Consider the following 20,192-nt stretch of genomic DNA (forward strand, 5'->3'; position numbering starts at 1 on the left):
TTCAAGTTCCTTTGGTGTCCACATCACCAACAAACTAATCAGGTCCAAACATAAAAGACAGTCATGAAAAGGCCACAACAAAGCCTATTCCCCCTCAGATCTCAAAAACTTCTTACAGCTTGCACCATCGAGAGCATCCTGACTGGTTTGCATCACCGCCTGGTATGGAACTGCTCAGCCTATGACCGCAAGGGACTTACAGAGGGTAGTGCGTACAGCCCAGTTACATCACTGGGGCCAACCTGCCATCCAGGACCTCTATAACCAGGCGGTGTCAGAGGAAGGCCCTAAAAAATCATCAAAGACTCCAGCCACCCTAGTCATAGGCTGTTCTTCTGCTACGCATGGCAAGCGACACAGGAGCGCCAAGTATAGGTCCAAAAGGCTTCTTAAGCTTCTTAACAGCTTCTACTCCCACGCCATAAGGCTCCTGAACAGCTAATCAAAGTGCTACCCAGACCCCTCTTTTACACTTCTGAAACTCTGTTTATTATCTATGCATAGTCACTTTAACATACCTACATGTACAAAATTACCTCAATTACCTCACTACCGGTGCCACCTTCATTGACCTTGTATATAGCCTCGCAATTGTTATTTTACTGCTGCTGTTTAATTATTTGTTACTTTTATTTTCTTTTTCTTAAAACGGCATTGTTGGTTAAGGGCTGTAAGTGAGCATTTCACTGTAAGGTTAATTCGGCGCATGTGGATAAATACAATTTGATTTACGATGACATGGCCTGAGCAAAAGGCAGGGAACTCATACTTCTTGCGCATCACGGAGCAGTGCAGAGCTGTTGTCAAAGAAGTGAGTTTGTATTTAAACAGATGTACGCCCCACCTACCGTCAACCAATCATGTCATGTGGAGCTATACAGAGCCCATTTCTTGAAGCTCCCAACGACTAGTTATTGTGCTGATGTTGCTTCCAGAGGCAGTTTGGAACTCGGTAGTGAGTGTTGCAACCGAGAAGAGACTATTTTTTACTCGCTGTCCCGTTCTGTGAACTTGTGTGGCCTACCACTTCGAGGCTGTGCCGCTGTTGCTCCTAGACATTTACATTTCCAATAACAGCCTTACAGTTGACCGAGGCAGCTCTAGCAGGGCAAACTTTTTACGAACTGACTTGTTGGAAAGGTGGCATTATATGACGTGCCACGTTGAAAATCACTGAGCTCTTCAGTAAAGCCATACTTGCTGTCAATGTTTGTCTATGGAGATTGCATGGCTGTGTGCTCGATTTTCTACACCTGTAAGCAACAGGTGTGGCTGAAATAGTCAAATCCACAAATTTGAAGGGGTGTCTACATACTGTACATTTGTATATATAGTGCATCTTAGGTAACCAWACCAAACGTAACAGTGACCCSGATTTACATTTGCTATGTTACGTCWAGTCTATGAGACCAGTCTGCAAACACAGTCACACACCACACACACCAGCCARCATCYTTAAATASATCTACCCTGCTAACCAAAAAATATCAATGYGTCTAATTACATTATGTCTCTCACTGTTGTCCCAGTCCCCTAACCTGTAGTTAGTTGCCATTGCCGATATGTGTTGCCAGGCAATGCAATCCCCCTGGATCCCACTATTATGAATAGAGACTTATGACCTTTCTCTCTGGGGAAGCYAAGTCTTCAACTACACACTTGTTGTGAGAACAAGGTTGCCACTTAGTAGCTACGAACAAGAGTCTCTTCATGTTCTCCATTGTTTTCCACGGGGCTACAACGGCTCTCAAAGGGGAACACTATCAATCCCGACAAGCCACATTGTTCATTCACTGTCAGCCTCCATCCAATCATCAATGAGGCCTTGAACAGATCAATAAACTCAAGTGCTTAGMAAAGCAGTTTGTGTGAATCGGGGCTTTCTTCTGAGCATGGAGCTCACAAGGCTCTCCATTGTTAATGACGTTCAAAAGCGTTGACTCATCACTTTTCAGGAAGCCCACCTCTACACATTTTTCGGGCTGATTGTATGAAAATAGTAACAATGTTGTAATTTGTATAGTGTTTATACAATTGATGTTCTTAGCTGTGTTTTCGCTAAATGCTTTATTAAGACCACAAATCTGTGGACTCTGAGAGAATAGTGAAAAGAAAACTGCATGGAAAGTGACTCTTTCATGCGTCATTCCTCACTATGACTGTAGAGTGCGTAGGTAGAGCTGAGTACACTCCAACAGTGTGACAGTCATGACCTTTACCTCCATGTCATCGACAGTGGGCCCGAGATTATTGACACCCTTGACAAAATTTGCTAYAATAATCAAATKAATTATTCACATAATYAGCTATATTGTATGCTCCAACAAATGGGGAAATTACACTAAAATATAAACGCAACATGTATAGTGTTGGTTTCATGTTCCATGAGAMTAAGTAAAAGATCTCAGAAATGTTCCATACACACAAAAATGTATCTCAAATTTTGCGCACAKATTTGTTTACATCCCTGTTAGTGAGGATTTCTCATTTGCCAAGATAATCCATCCACCTGACAGGTGTGGCCTATCAAGAAGCTGATTAAACAGCATGATCATTACATRGGTGCACCTTGTGKTGGGGACAATAAAAGGCCACTGTAAAATGTGTAGTTTTGTCACACAACACAATGACACAGAAGTTTTGAGGGAGTATGCAGATGGGATGCTAACTGCAAGAATGTCCACCAGAGCTGTTGACAGATACTTTTATGTTKATTTCTCTGCCATAAGCCGCCTCCAATGTKATTTTAGAGAATTGGGCAGTACGTCCATCCAGCTTCACAACCGCAGACCACGTGTAACCATGCCAGCCCAGGACCTCCACATCCGTCTTTTTCACCTGCAGTGACTTGTCGTGACAACCAGCACCTGACAGCTGATGAGCCACATGGACAGCTGATGAGGAAACATCTCTGCGCAAATAATCAAATCAAAATCATAAGTTTTATTTTATATAGCCTTTCGTACATTCAGCTAATATCTCGAAGTGCTGTACAGAAACCCAGCTAAATACAAACAGCAAGCAATGCAGGTGTAGAAGCACGGTGGCTAGAAAAACTCCCTAGAAGGCAAACTAGGAAGAAACCTAGAGAGGAACCAGGCTATGAGGGGTGGCCAGTCCTCTTCTGGCTGTGCCGGGTGGAGAGATTATAAACAGAACTATCCAAGATGTTCAAATATTCATAAGTGACAAGCATGGTCAAATAATATCATTGAATTTCAGTTGGCTTTCATAGCGATCATTAAGAGTTGAAAATAGCAGGTCTGGGACAGGTGGCGGTTCCATAACGCAGGCAGAACAGTTTGAAACTGGAATAGCAGAAGGCCAGGTGGCTGGGGACAGCAAGGAGTCATCATGCCCGTAGTCTGAGGTATGGTCCTAGGGGCTCAGGTCTCCGAGAGGAGAAAGAAAGAGAGAAGATTAGAGAGAGGCCAAGATTTTCAAAATGTCATAATGACAAGCAGGCAAATAATGAATCAGGAATAAATATGCAGTAGCTTTTCAATAGCCGAATATTAAGAGTTGAAAAAGCAGGTTGGACAGGTAGGGGTCCATACCCGGCAGCGAACAGCTAGAAACTGGAATAGAGCAAGGCCAGGCGGACTGGGGAGCAAGAGTCATCAATGCCGGTTTGCCGTGACGTATGGTCCTAGGGCTAGGTCTCCGAGAGAGAGAAAGAAAGAGAGAGAGAATAGAGAGAGCAAGTTTCAAAATGTCTCATAAATGACAGCATGGTCAAAATACATCAGGAATAATATAGTTGGCTTTTCATAGCCGATCATTAAGAGTTGAAAACAAGCAGGTTGGGACGGTAGGGGTCTCATAACCCAGCAGGCAAACAGCTGAAACTGAATAGCAGCAAGGCCAGGCGGACTGGGGACAGCAAGGAGTCATCATGCCGGTTTTGCCGTGAGTATGGTCTAGGGCTCAGGTTCTCGGAGAGAGAAAGAAAGAGAGAACGGAGAATTAGAGGAGCATACTTAAATCAACAGGCACTGGATAAGATAGGAGAAGTACTCCAGGTAATAAACTGACCCTACCCCGGACACTAAACATACTGCAGCATAAATACTGGAGCTGAGACAGAGATGGGTCAGGAGCCACTGTGTGCCATCAGAAGAAACCCCCGGACAGGGCAAACGGAAGGATATAACCCACCCATTTGCCAAGCAAGCCCACCACTAGGGGATATTAAACCCAACTTACAAATGCTGAGACCAAGGCCGAGTATAGCACAAAGACTCCACCCAGCACACACAAGGGGGGGGCGCAACCAGACAGGAGATCAGTCAGTAACTCAACCCACTCAAGTGACGCCGCTCCCAGGGACGGCAATGAAAGAGCACAATAGCCAGTGACTCGCCCTGTAATAGGGTTAAGGCTAGAGAATCCAGTGGAGAGAGGGGAACCGGCAGGCAGAGACAGCAAGGGGGTTCGATTGCTCCAGAGCTTTCGTTCACTTCACACTCCTCGCAGACTAACTAATATATGATACTGAGAAGATAAGTCTCAGTAAAACTTAAAGGTTGAGACCGAAGTTGCGTCTCTCACTGGTAGGCAGACGTTCCATAAAATTGAGATCTATAGGAGAAAGCCCTGCCTCCCGGTTTGCTTAGAAATTCTAGGACATTTAGGCAGGCTGCGTCTTTGTGAACGTAGCGTAGTATAGTATGTACGGAGGAACCAACTCGGAAAGAAGGTAGGAGCAAGCCTGTACACGCTTTAGAGGTATAACAAGTAAAACATTGAAATCAGCCCTTGCCTTAACAGAGAAGCCAGTGTAGGGAAGCTAGCACTGGAGTAATATGAATCAACATTATTCTTGGTTCAGTCGGATTCTAGCACGTATTTAGCACATAACTGAAGTTTATTTACGTGCTTTATCCGGGTAGCCGGAAAGTGAGCATTGCAGTGTCTACCTAGAAGTAAAAATGCATGGATTCATTTTCTTCTGCATCATTTTGGACAGAAAATTTCTGATTTTTGCAATGTTACGTACGATGGAAAAAGCTGTCCTTGAACAGTCTTGATATTTGTAAAAGAGAGATAGGGTCAAGAGTAACGCGAGGTCCTTCAAGTTTTTTTGAGACGACTTTACACCTCAAGATATTGTAGATTTAACAGAAGATTCTTTGTTTCTTGGGACCATAGACAAGCATCTTGTTTTGTTCCGAAGTTTTAAAAGTAGAAAGTTTGCAGCCAATACCACTTCCTTATGTCTGAACACAGGCTTAGGAGGGCAATTTGGGGCTTCACATGGTTTCATTGAATGTACAGCTGTGTGTCATCCGCATAGCATGTGAAAGTTACAATTAGTTTTCGATAAACAATCCCAAGAGGTAAAAATATATCAGTGAAAACATAGTGGTCCTAAAACGGAACTTGTGGACACAGAATGTACAGTTGATTTGTCAGAGGCACAAACAAAAAAACCAAATTTAAACAACAAAAACCATTCACAAGACAAACTGATATCTTTCCGAAGGTAAGATCTAAAACCAGGCCAGACTTGTCCGTGTAGACCAATTTGGGGTTTCAGTCTCTCAATAAGAATGTGGTGATCGATGGTGTCAAAGGCGCACATAAGGTCTAGTAGCACGAGCAGATGCAGCAGCCTCGGTCCTGGACGCCATTTAAAAGGGTCATTTACCACCTTCACAAGTGCAGTCTCAGTGCTAGGATGGGGTCCTAACACAGACTGAAGATTTCGTATAAATTGTGTTGTCTCCAGGAAGGCAGTGAGATTGCTGAGCACAGCTTTTTCAAAATTTTTTTGAGAGAATGGAAGATCGATATAGCCGATAGTTTTTTATATTTTCACCGGTCAAGGTTTGGCTTTTTCAAGAGAGCTTTTATTCTGCCACTTTTTAGTGAGTTGGTACACATCCGGTGGATAGACGAGCCGTTTTATTATGTTCAATCATAAGAGGGCCAAGGCAGCAGGAAAGCAGCTCTTTCAGTAGTTTAGTAGGAAAGGATCAGTATGAGCAGTTGAAGGTTTAAGAGCCATGATTATTCTTATCCTTGTGTCAAGAGATATAGTACTAAAAACTTAAGTGTTCTCCCGATCCCAGGCCATGCAGAGCTGTGCAAGATACAGGAACAGCTAACCTGGAGGATATGCCAGATTAAAGGAGGAGTCCGTAATTTGCTTCTAATGATCATGATTTTTCTCAAAGAAGTTTATAGAATTTTATTCTGCTGAAGTGAAAGCCTCTCTCTTGGGGAATGCTGCGTTTTAGTTAGCTTTGCCACAAGTATCAAAAAATAAATTTGGATTGTTCTTATTTCCTCAATTAAGTTGGAAAAGTAGGAATGAATCGAGGCAGCAGTGGAGGGCTTCTTAGTACTGCACGGTACTGTCTTTCCAAGCTAGTCGGAAGAATTCCAGTTTGTGTGGGCCATTTCCGTTCCAATTTCTGGAGCTTGCTTCAAAGCTCGGGTATTTTCTGTATACCAGGGAGCTAGTTTCTTAATGACAAATGTTTTTCGTTTTTAGGGGTGCAACTGCATCTAGGTATTGCGCAAGGTTAAATTGAGTTCCTCAGTTAGTTGGTTAACTGATTTTTTGTCCTCTGACCTTGGGTAGGCAGAAGGAGTCTGGAAGGGCGTCAAGGAATTTTTGTGTTGTCTGAGAATTTATAGCACGACTTTTGATGCTCCTTGGTTGGGGTCTGAGCAGATTATTTGTTGCGATTGCAAACGTATAAAATGGTGGTCCGACAGTCCAGGATTATGAGGAAAAACATTAAGATCTACAACATTTATTCCATGGGACAAAACTAGGTCCAGAGTATGACTGTGGCAGTGAGTAGGTCCAGAGACATGTTGGACAAACCACTGAGTCGATGATGGCTTCCGAAAGACTTTTGGAGTGGGTCTGTGGACTTCTCCATATGAATATTAAATACAAAAAAATTAAAATATGATCTGCTATGACTACAAGGTCTGATAGGAATTCAGGGAACTCAGAGAGGAACGCTGTATATGGCCCAGGAGGCCTATAAACAGTAGCTATAAAAAGTGATTGAGTAGGCTGCATAGATTTCATGACTAGGCTCAAAAGACGAAAACGTCATTTTTTTTTGTTAAATTGAAATTTGCTATCGTAAATGTTAGCAACACCTCCGCCTTTGGGGATGCACGGGGGATATGGTCACTAGTGTAACCAGGAGGTGAGGCCCATTTAACACAGTAAATTCATCAGGCTTAAGCCTGTTCAGTCGGAAATCACATCAAGATTATGATCAGTGATTAGTTCATTGACTATAACTGCCTTTGAAGTGAGGGATCTAACATTAAGTAACCTATTTTGAGATGTGAGGTATCACGATCTCTTTCAATAATGGCAGGAATGGAGGAGGTCTTTATCCTAGTGAGATTGCTAAGGCGAACACCGCCATGTTTAGTTTTGCCCAACCTAGGTCGAGGCACAGACACAGTCTCACTGGGGATGGCTGAGCTGACTACACTGACTGTGCTATTGGCAGACTCCACTAAGCTGGCAGGTTGGCTAACAGCCTGCTGCCTGGCCTGCACCCCATTTCATTGTTGAGCTCTAGAGGAGTTAGAGCCCTATCTATGTTAGATAAGATGAGAGCACCCCTCCAGCTAGGATGGAGTGTCACTCCTCAGCAGGTCAGGCTTGGTCCTGTTTTGTGGGTGAGTCCCAGAAAGAAAGGGCCAATTATCTACAAATTCTATCTTTGGGGGGGCAGAAAAGAGTTTTCAACCAGCGATTGAGTTTGTGAGACTCTGCTGTAGAGCTCGTCACTCCCCTAACTGGGAGGGGCCAGAGACAATTACTCGATGCTGACACATTTTTCTAGCTGATTTAACACGCTGAAGCTTGTGACCTCTGACTGTTTCATCCTAACATCGTTGGTGCCGAGTGGATAACAATATCTCTAATAACTCTCTACACTACCAGTTTTAGCTTTAGCCAGCACATCTTCAGATTAGCCTTAACGTCGGTAGCCCTGCCCTGGTAACAGTGTATGATCGCTGGTGGTTGTTTTAAGTCTATACTGCGGGTAATGGAGTCGCCAATGACTAGGGTTTTCAATTTGTCAGAGCTAATGGTGGGAGCCTTCGGCGTCTCAGACCCCGTAACGGGGAGGAGTAGAGACAAGAGAAAACTCGGTCTCAGACTCCGATCGCTACTTAATGGGGAAAACCGGTTGAAAGTTTCTGTCGGCTGAATGAGCGACACAGTTGAGCATTCCTACAGCATTTCCCTCCAGAAGCCATGAGAAAGTTGTCCGGCTGCGGGGACTGTGCGGGGGGATTTATACTAACATTAGTATCTGTACTTACTGGTGGACAGACGCTGTTTCTTCCTTTCCTACACTGAAATTACCTTGCCTAACGATTGCGTCTGAAGCTGGGCTTGTAGCACAGCTATCCTCGCCATAAGGCGATCATTCTCCTGTATATTATGAGTACAACCGAATGCAATTAGAAGACATCATGTTAATGTTACTACTTAGCTTCGGCTGTTGAAGGTGCTGACGAACCATAGTCCAGATAAAGCGTCCGGAGTGAAAAAGTTGAATGAGGAAAAAAGTTGTGATGGAAACTAAACATATAAACGGTAATTAAAAAAAAAAAACGTAAAGTTGTCAGCTAGCAAAGCAAAGCTAGCAAAGTAAAGTTGGCAACAAAACGCACAGCAACACGTCTGCACGTCTGCAAATTCAAGAGAGTCTAAAGACTCTGTAGGAGTACAGCGAATGCACTCTTCCAATCAGGCCTTTATTGTAGAGTGGCCAGACGGAAGCCACTCCTCAATAAAAGACACATGACAGCCCACTTGGAGTTCACCAAAAGGCACCAAAAGACTCTCAGACCATGAGAAACAAGATTAGTTGTTCTGATGAAACCAAGATTGAACGCTTTGGCCTGAATGCCGAGCGTCACGTCTGGAGGAAACTTGGCACAATCACTACAGTGAAGCATGGTGGTTGCAGTATCATGCAGTGTGGATGTTTTTCAGGGACTGGGAGACTAGTCAGGATTGAGGCAAAGATGGAGCGCTCAGTACCTCAGACTGGGGTGAAAGTTCACCTTCCAACAGGATAACAACCCTAAGCACACAGCCAAGACAACGCAGGAGTGGCTTTGAGACAAGTCTCTGAATGTCCTTGAGTGGCCCAGCCAGAGTCAGGACTTGAACCTGATCGAACATCTCTGGATAGACCTGAAAATAGCTGTGCAGTGACGCTCCCCATCCAACCCGACAGAGCTTGAGAGGATCTGCAGAGAAGAATGGGAGAAACTCCCCAAATACAGGTGTGCCAAGCTTGTAGTGTCATACCCAAGAAGACTCGATGCTATAATCACTGCCAAAGGTGCTTAAACAAAGTACTGAGTAAAGGGTCTGAATACTTATGTAAATGTGATATTTCTTTTTTTTATATACATTGCAAACATTTCTACCTGTTTTTGCTTTATCATTATGTGGTATTGAGTGTAGATTGATTGAGGGGAAAAAACTATTTAATCAATTTTAGAATAAGGCTGTAACATAACAAAATGTGGAAAAGTCAAGGTGTCTGAATACTTTCTGAAGGCACTGTATACACTAATCTTCCTTGGGTTGAAAAACTGAATGTGGCAATTTTCAGAATGACTCAAACCACAGTTTTCTTTCTTTCGTGTGTAAAGGCTCTCCTAAACTGTTTTTTTTAATGATTCATAAATACTTAACTAACTCTAAATAATCAACAAGATCAGATTATTAAAACTACCAATTGGTGTTGAAACAAAGACGAATATGCATATACATTACATGACCAAAAGTATGTGGACACCTGCTCGCCGAACATCTCATTCCAAGGTCATGGGCATTAATATGAAGTTGGTCCCCCCTTTGCTTTCTGCTCGATGTTGGAACATTGCTGCGGGGACTTGCTTCCATTCAGCCACAAGAGCATTWGTGAGGTGGCACAGATGTTGGGCGATTAGGCCTGGCTCGCAGTCGGCGTTCCAGGTCATCCTAAAGGTGTTTGATGGGGTTGAGGTCAGGGCTCTGTGCAGGCCAGTCAAGTTCTTCCACACCGATCTCGACAAACCATTTCTGTATTAAAATCTTCTGTTCTTTCGACCAATCGATTGGTCTACATTTTTAAGTGTATTTTTGACACACCCTATGTGTTTTAATGAAATCAACTACATGCGTTTAGCTTGTCTGATGCTTTAAGCTTTCAGTTAGATGAAATAATAAAAATGCCTCAAGAGGGCGCCAGAGATCTAGCTAATCAGAAGAAGAAAAAACTTAACCTGACCCAATTACTCTCCTCCAGCTCCTGCTGGCTTTCACAGATTATGTTATTACTCTCCCGAAGTTGCTGTTAATAGGCTACATGTGGAGTCTGCCACTTTTCTCATGTGAAATATCAATTTATCTCACCATTTCTGCTGATCTGCGTGCCAGTTATGGTTTTCATATGCCTATTTTCGTGAAACCGTTTCATAACATTTTTGTCACGTCTTCATATCTCAAAATCATTGTCATGTGGTTAATAAAAAATCTATTCATTCTAAACTAAAATGAAAGTAACTTCTACTGCCATTGCCAACTATGTAAAAATAGCATACATAAAGTCAACAAATAAAAACATTGCAGCCTGCAGGTAGAAAATATCCCGATTAAAAACAAATATCCCATAAATCACATTGGCTACAAATGGCCTGTCTGCAAATAACTTGAAATATTGTACAATCTATTAATTTGTGTCTGGCCTGAAGCTGCTAGTGAATTAAAACATTGTATACATCCCCTTGACGTTTTCCTATGTTGTTGCATTACAACTTGTAATTTAAATTGATTTTTATTTTGATTTCATGTAATGGACATACACAAAATAGTCCAAATTGGTGAAGTGAAAAAAAAAAAAAAAACTTGTTTCCCCCTTTGCTATGAAGCCCCTAAATAAGATTTGGTGCAACCAATTACCTTCAGAAGTCACATAATTAGTTAAAATAAAGTCCACCTGTGTGCAATCTAAGTGTCACATGATCTGTCACATATATAATATACAGTATATACACCTGTTCTGAAAGGCCCCAGAATCTGCAACACCACAAGCAAGGGCACCACCAAGCAAGCGGCACCATGAAGACTAAGGAGCTCTCCAAACAGGCCAGGGACAAAGTGTGGAGAAGTAACAGATCAGGGTTGGGTTATAAAAATATATCAGAAAATTTGAACATCCCACGGAGAACCATTAAATCCATTATTAAAAAATGGAAAGAATATGGCACCACAACAAACCTGCAAAGAGAGGTCCGCCCACCAAAACTCACAGACCAGGCAAGGAGGGCATTAATCAGAGAGGCAACAAAGAGACCAAAGATAACCCTGAAGGAGCTGCAAAGCTCCACAGTGGAGATTGGAGTATCTGTCCATAGGACCACTTTAAGCAGTACACTCCACAGAGCTGGGCTTTACGGAAGAGTGGCCAGAAAAAGCACACTCAAGTTTTCAGTTTTTTTGTGTTATTTCTTGTTAATTTGACAGTAAAAAATATTTTGCATCTTCAAAGTGGTAGGCATGTTGTGTAAATCAAATGATACAAACCCCCCAAAATCTATTTTAATTCGAGGTTGTAAGGCAACAATATAGGACAAATGCCAAGGGGGGTCAATACTTTTGCAAGCCACTGTAAAATATTCTGGGCCCTCAGTTTCCTGGCACCCGGTGAGCTCAGGACAGACACAGCTCAGGTTATGGATGTGTCACTGCAACCTTAAAGGTCCTCAATGATGTCACCATTGCCCTTGATTCTAAGCAATGTTGTGCTGCTATTTTTATTGACTTGGCCAAAGCTTTTGATACGGTAGACCATTCCATTCTTGTGGGCCGGCTAAGGAGTATTGGTGTCTCTGAGAGGTCTTTGGCCTGGTTTGCTAACTACCTCTTTCAAAGAGTGCATGTATAAAGTCAGAAAATCTGCTGTCTCAGCCACTGCCTGTCACCAAGGGAGTACCCCAAGGCTCAATCCTAGGCTCCACTCTCTTCTCAATTTACATCAACAACATAGCTCATAGCTCAGGAAGCTCTCTCATCCATTTATATGCTGATGATACAGTCTAATACTTAGCTGGCCCCTCCCCAGATTTTGTGTTAAATGCTCTACAACAAAGCTTTCTTAGTGTCCAACAAGATTTCTCTACRCTTAACTTTGTTCTGAACACCTCCAAAACAAAGGTCATGGGGTTTGGTATGAAGAATGCCCCTAACCCCACAGATGTGATTACTACCTCTGAGGGTTTAGCATTTGAGGTAGTCACCTCATACAAGTACGTAGGAGTATGGCTGGACAATAGTGTTCTTCTCTCAGCACATATCAAAGCTGCAGGCTAAAGTTAAACCTAGACTGGGTTTCCTCTATCGTAATCGRTCCTCTTTCACCCCAGCTGCCAAATTAATCCAACCTATACTAGATTACGGCGACATGATTTATAGATCGGCAGGTAAGGGTGCTCTCGAGCGGCTAGATGTCCTTTACCATTCSGCCATCAGATTTGCCACCAATGCTCCTTATAGGACACATCACTGCACTCTGTACTCCTCTGTAAACTGGTCATCTCTGAATACCCGTCGCAAGACCCACTGGTTGATGCTTATTTATATAACCCTCTTAGGCCTCACTCCCCCCTCTCTGAGATATCTACTGCTGCTCTCATCCTCCACATACAACACCCGTTCTGACAGTCACATTCTGTTAAAGGTCCCCAAAGCACACACATCCCTGGGTCGCTTKTCTTTTCAGTTCGCTGCAACTAGCAARTGGAACGAGCTGCAACAAACACTCAAACTGGACAGTTTTATCTCAATCTCTTAATTCAAAGACTCAGTCATGGACACTCTTACTGACAGTTGTGGCTGCTTTGCGTGATGTATTGTTGTCTCTACCTTCTTGCCCTTTGTGCTGTTGTCTGTGCCCAATCATGTTTGTACCATGTTTTGTGCTGCTACCATGTTGTGTTGCTACCATGTTGTTGTCTTGTTGTGTTGCTACCATGCTGTGTTGTCATGTGTTGATGCCTTGCTATGTTGTTGTCTTAGGTCTCTCTTTATGTAGTGTGTGTTTTGTCCTATGTTTATATATTTTTAATCGCAGCCCCCGTCCCCGCAGGAGGCCTTTTGCCTTTTGGTAGGCCGTCATTGTAAATAAGAATTTGTTATTAACTGACTTGCCTAGTTATATAAAGGTAAAAAATAAAAAATAAAAAATAAAAATGTAGTTTCACGACTCAGGATATGACCCAGATGCAGACACAGGATGCAGATAGTACAGTTCTCAGATAATTTATTATAAACACGGGGCAGGCAAAGGGCAGGTCGAGGACAGGCAGAGGTTRGTGATCAGGTCAGAATCAGGCAGGTACAGGACGGCAGGCAGGCTCGGAGTCAGGGCAGGCAGAGGTTCATAATCAGGTCAGAGTCAGGCAGGTACAGGACGGCAGGCAGGCTCGGGGTCAGGGCAGGCAGAATGGTCAGAACCGGGAAAAACTAGAAAACAGAACTTGAGAAACAGGAAGACGGGAAAGCACGCTGGTAAGACCTGGCAAGAAAAGACGAACTGGCAACAGACAAACAGAAAACACAGGTATAAATACACACGGGATAATTGGGCAGATGGGAGGGGGGTGGAGACAATCACAAAAACAGGTGAAACAGATCAGGGTGTGACATGTAGGCTATTTGCGCCAGGTATAAGAAGCAGTGGTTGACTTGGGCAGGAGCTCACTGGAGCTGAGTACCGACACCTCAAATGTTCTATTGCTTGATCTCATGTTCCTCTTATAGAATATAAGCTCAAAAGTTTTGTGGAGCTCCTGCACCTAAATGTAAACAGTACCAACACCCAAAATGAGTACCGGAACCTATTTCAGTCCAAGTCAAGCACTGATAAGAAGTAATCAGGTAGGCCTATTTTATGACATTTCCACTGGATCATGGCATGACATTTTCCCTTTCATGCTGAGTAGTTATCAAAAGGGAGAGAGCTGGAATGACTTTTCAAATACATTGAGGAACTATTGTATTTCTCAATGGATGTAAAAACAGACTTTGTTTGCTTGCTGTTTGAGGTGAAGAAAACATTTACCTTGAGAAGCTCCACCGGTCATTAGTGGAAATACTATCAGATCCCCAAATGGGCACATTCATATGCCTATTTTAACGCGCAGGCCAGGTAGCCTATAGGCGTACTCCTATACATGCACATCCTTACTCAACATTGACAGGAGTGCTCCAAACAAAAGACAACTACTAAATTGACAAAACTAGTAAACAGAATGAAATAAACCAAAACTTGTTTCTCAAGTGTATTATAGGTTGTGCACCTTGCAAACAATGTGTCCACTCCGACAATGAGATTGGGAAGACTGGAATAATAATATCAAATACATTCAAATAAATTACCATAACCAAAGTAACAAACATTGTAGATTAGAAATTATAGGAATTAATGTTAAATGTAGGTGATATATGTAATGGGGAATTGATATACATTAACAATCAAACGCAAACAATTCACACAATGAAGTTATGAAACAATGAATGTGCACAAATTGGCAGTTTAGAGTGCATTCTGGAGASTGAAGTGCATTGTGCATCTGGGCACATGGACAAACCGAAGTCCGCATTGGCGTAGGGCGGCAGGCAGTTTAGTGGTTATAGGGTTGGACTAGTAACCGGAAAGGTTGCAAGATTGAATCCCCGAGCAACAAAAATCAGTTGTTCTGCCCCTGAACAACGCAGTTAACCCACTGTTCCTAGGCTGTCATTGAAAATAAGAATTTGTTCTTAACTGACTTGCCTAGTTAAATAAAAGTTAAATAAAAAATAAATATGGCCTTAGTAATAGTTAGGGCATTCATGCTTCATGGAGCAGTGCAAAGCTGTTGTCAAGGAAGTGAGTTTGTATTTACACAGGATGTACCGCCCCCACCTACCATCAACCAATCATGTCAATGTGGAGCTATACAGAGCCCTCCTCATTGTTACAAATTCCGCAATTGCAATTGCCTCCATATGGAGCCTCTGACCACATTTTCAGATCAAACATAAATTGGCTTATAGTCTAGGCCTCCGCAATGGATTAGTTCAGTAAGATGGACCCAAATATATATATCTGTTACTGCTCGATTAAAACAATCTCGGTCAACCAAAAGCCTGACAACCAAACAAAACTAATTGGGGTCAGCCCTAAATGGAACTAAGGGGCCTAGCCCAAACCATGAAAAACAGCTCCAGACCATTATTCCTCCTCCCCTAAACTTTACAGTTGGCACTATGCATTAGGGCAGTTAGCGTTCTCCTTGCATCCACTAAACCCAGATTTGTGCGTCGGACTACCAGATGGTGAAGCGTGATTCATCACACCTGAGAACGTGTTTCACTCCASCCGACGCTTGGCTGCTTGGCCATGGAAACACATTTCAAGAAGCTCCCAATGAACAGTTCTTGTGCTGACATTGCTTCCAGAGGCAGTTTGGAACTTGGTAGGGAGTGTTGCAACCAAGGACAGACAATTMTTACTCTGTGAGCTTATGTGGCCTACCACTTKGCAGCTGAGCTGTTGTTGCTCCTTGATGTTTCCACTTCACAATAACAGCACTTACAGTTGACCGGGACAACTCTGGCAGGGCAGAATTGACGGTTCCAAGTTGAAAAGTCACTTAGCTCTTCAGATAGACGAACATTGCCAGTAGAATGGCCTGTGGAAATTGCATGGCTGTGTGCTCGATTTTATAAACCTGTCAGCAACGGGTGTGGCTGAAATAGCCAAATCCACTTAGGGGGGGTGTCCACATACTTTTGTATATACAGTGTATTTACAGTATTTACAGTTACAGAAGTCTGAAGTTTACATACACTTAGGTTGGAGTCATTAAAACTTGTTTTTCAACCACTCCATACATTTCTTGTTAACAAACTATAGTTTTGGCAAGTCGGTTAGGACATCTACTTTGTGCATGACACAAGTCATTTTTCCAACAATTGTTTACAGACAGGTTATTTCACTTATAATTCACTGTATCACAATTCCAGTGGGTCAGACGTTTACATACACTAAGTTGACTGTGCCTTTAAACAGCTTGGAAAATTCCAGAAAATGATGTCATGGCTTTAGAAGCTTCTGATAGGCTAATTGACATAATTTGAGTCAATTGGAGGTGTACCTGTGGATGTATTTCAAGGCCTACCTTCAAACTCAGTGCGAAAAGAAATCAGCCAAGACCTCAGAAAAAAAACTGTAGACCTCCACAAGTCTGGTTCATCCTTGGGAGCAATTTCCAAATGCCTGAAGAGACCACGTTCATCTGTACAAACAATAGTATGCAAGTATAAACACCATGGGACCACGCAGCCGTCATACCGCTCAGGAAGGAGACGCATTCTGTCTCCTAGAGATGAACGTACWTTGGTGCGAAAAGTGCAAATCAATCCCAGAACAACAGCAAAGGACCTTGTGAAGATGCTGGAGGAAACAGGTACAAAAGTATCTATATCCACAGTAAAACYAGTCCRATATCGAKATAACCTGAAAGMCKGCTCAGCAAMGAAGYAGCCACTGCTCCAAAWCCGCCATAAAAAAAGCCAGACTACGGTTTGCAACTGCACGTGGACAAAGATCGTACTTTTTGGAGAAATGTCCTCTGGTCTGATGAAACAAAAATAGAACTGTTTGGCCATAATGACCACCGTTATGTTTGGAGTTAAAAGGGGGAGGCTTGCAAGCCGAAGAACACCATCCCAACCGTGAAGCACGGGGGTGGCAGCATCATATTGTGGGGGTTCTTTGCTGCAGGAGGGATTGGTGCACTTCACAAAATAGATGGCATCATGAGGGAGGACAATTATGTGGATATAATGAAGCAACATCTCAAGACATCAGTCAGGAAGTTAAGGCTTGGTCGCAAATGGGTCTTCCAAATGGACAATGACCCCAAGCATACTTCCAAAGTTGTGGCAAAATGGCTTAAGGACAACAAAGTCAAGGTATTGGAGTGGCCATCACAAAGCACTGACCTCAATCCCATAGAAAATTTGTTGGCAGAACTGAAAAAGTGTGTGCTAGCAAGGAGGCCTACAAACCTGACTCCGTTACACCAGCTCTGTCAGGAGGAATGGGCCAAAATTCACCCAACTTATTGTGGGAAGCTTGTGGAAGGCTACTGTCACGCCCTGACCTTAGAGAGCCTTTTTATGTCTCTGTTTGGTTTGGTCAGGGTGTGATCTGGGGTGGGCATTTTATGTTCTGATTTCTATGTTTTTGTATTTCTATGTTGTTGGCCGGGTATGGTTCTCAATCAGGGACAGCTGTCTATCGTTGTCTCTGATTGGGAATCATACTTAGGCAGCCTTTTTCCCTTTTGTCATTGTGGGAAGTTGTCTTTGTTAGGGGCACTATAGCCCTTGTAGCTTCACGGTRGTTTTTGTTATTTCTTGTTTTGTTGGCGACATTTTACAAATAAAAGAAAATGTAGTGTATAGACCAGATCTAGTATGCAGGGAAGATTTGGACATAAAGTATGGACATGATAGATTGGAGACTATATCATTTGATCCGGTTCTCATGCAATATTTCATACATTTATTATATTCTAACTCTTTATATCAGTATGTAAAAATGAATTCAGAACCTAATTAGGCCTAACATAAGTAATATTTCCTTTTAAAATCTCAAAATGAATCAAAAAGAGGCTTGAGATGATATTGTTGYATAAAGCTGTTACCAAAGTTATGCTCCGCCCTGTATGACCTTCACCTATACTTCATAAACAGTGTCAGAGGATGGGGTTTTGTGTTTGGGACCACCTGTGTAGACGTACCCTTCATATACAGAGCTGTGAGTCAGTCCTCTCCCCCACTCTGCTTGCTGTGCAGTCAGCAAACACGTAGAGTGAGAGGGAGGCAGAGTTTGAGTAGGGAGCTTCCCGCACAGTGCAGTGACGAACACGCTGGAACCCATGGCAACGCCGGGGAACAAATGTCAGCCATTCTTCATTCTCCATGTGAAGCAGCCATACATTGACGGCTGACCACCGTGTGCCGTAGGTAGGTAGGTGGGTGGGCAGGGCTGCTGACTGATTCACCGTTGGAGGCTTCTCGATGAGTCCTTTATTCCCACACCTCCTCTGTACACAACAAGGGGGTTGAGGGAGTATGGAGGAGGGGTATAGTGACTCACTCACTGGATGGAATATAGTCCAAGCACATTACAGTGGGAAGCCGCCTGTTTTATTATATTTCACGGAGGAACAGATGGATTCAGTGGGTGGCTCACTATAAGACGTCAGGTAGAGTAGAGTACAGTTCACAATGTAGTGTGTGGGTGGGTGGTGGGTACATGACTGGTTAAGGMAAGGCTCGTGCTGTAAGAGGTTTTGAAAGACAATGTCTGGCGTCGTTGTTATTCGGTGTGGTTCTGATGAAAAAGGTCATTAGTCTTCATCACTCATGGTCACAGCCCACTCATCAAAATATCATCCTTMGAGTCAAGGTACGTTTCTAGCAGGCTGCTATTTCAAATGGAGGAATACAAAATGTGTTCCTCTGCACTAATAATGCTAACTTTTTTTTCTTAAGTAAACAACATATTTTCTATATTTGTAAATAGATAATGTACTGTATGTATTTATGTATTTCATAATGTAAACCTATAGTATTCATCTCCCACAGGATGAAAGCCTTTGCAAGATCATTCCACAGGCTCAAGATAGAAGTAATACTGTACCCAGACATGTACAACTTTTGCCAGAGAGAGAGAGCTGCAATTGGGACTCAAACCATGGCTACTACACATGTATATTGTGTTACAGTATATCATATACTGTCATATACAGTATATGACTCATGGGTATGGTGAATGGCAGTGCCTCTGCCTCACTCTACCAACCCCACTTTCTCCCCAGTAGTGTCCTTCAGGACTCATGCTGGCGGTGGTAACCGTATGCCGAGGGCAAGACGACGAGGAGTAGGTAAATCAATGCTCACCTGACATTCACTTCACTGTGGCAAATGTACAGTATCCATGTAGAGTGGCATTACCTGGAATGGAAGAGAGGTACGCATAAGAGCATCTTCTAAATAGCTAAAAAAGCAAATGTGTGAGGAGAAAGGAGATAAAGGAGGTGGTTTGTTGTCTAAATGGGAAAAAAATGTTATTTTTTACTAAGCAATATGCATAGAAGTTGGATATAAATGGATGTGCCTCACATTTATAAAATGTAAACACAACTAGCTAGCAAAAAAAAGACAAGCTAGCAAAAAAAAGTGCGAAAACAGTTCCTAACTAACTGTAAACAACTTTGACTAGACAACCATTTTGTCTAACTGTGAGGCGAAGCGATTCACTTTTTTAATAAGCAGCAGCACCACCAGTCTTCGCTAGCAAATGTGATGCTAAACTACAAGTTGTCTCCAGTAATGTTTACCTTTTGACATTCTATGACGTCTATTGTCACTTAAATGATACAATTCTCAACCAAATGTTAATCTTACCGGAATCAATGTGAGGAATTATCCCCACACCTCCAATATGTAGCTATTGTACTTTCCGCTGCTAGATTATCTTCTAAAGATAATAGAATGGTTCTGCCCTCCATTATCATACCTGTTCCTTTAAGATCAGCTGGCAGAGGAACGAATAGTAATAACGCAACACAAACCATGTCTGAACAGAACTGGAAGTCATACATTATTGCACCCTGTTTGCTTAATAACCCATTCAGGCATGTTTGAGACGGATTTATTTAGATTTATTCCACCCCAACTATGCTATTTACCCAGTGTTCATATCAATAAATGACATGCTTCCCTCGAGACTGACACAGCACATGGTGGCTAATAGAATATGGCATTACCATAATCACTCCAAGACAGCATTACTGTACAGCACAATGCAACAAAAAACTATTTGGTGTTCTACATCTCCCTGGTGAATATTCAGGCATTCAAATTATGTAGGAGAGTTTGAGTTGCATTGGCCCATTTCAGTTCTAATGAAAGTTGAGTTGCATTGATCTCTGCTGTTCAAATGAAAGCAACTTTGTGTCATGTTTGCCATTTTGCCTTGTGTCCATCTAATCCAAACCACTGTAAATATATTTACAGTCAGGTCCATAAATATTTGGACATTGACCAAGTTATTATTATTTTAGCTGTCTAACAC

This window comes from Salvelinus sp. IW2-2015, linkage group LG20, assembly GCF_002910315.2.
Source record: "Salvelinus sp. IW2-2015 linkage group LG20, ASM291031v2, whole genome shotgun sequence".
Taxonomy (NCBI): Eukaryota; Metazoa; Chordata; class Actinopteri; order Salmoniformes; family Salmonidae; genus Salvelinus; species Salvelinus sp. IW2-2015.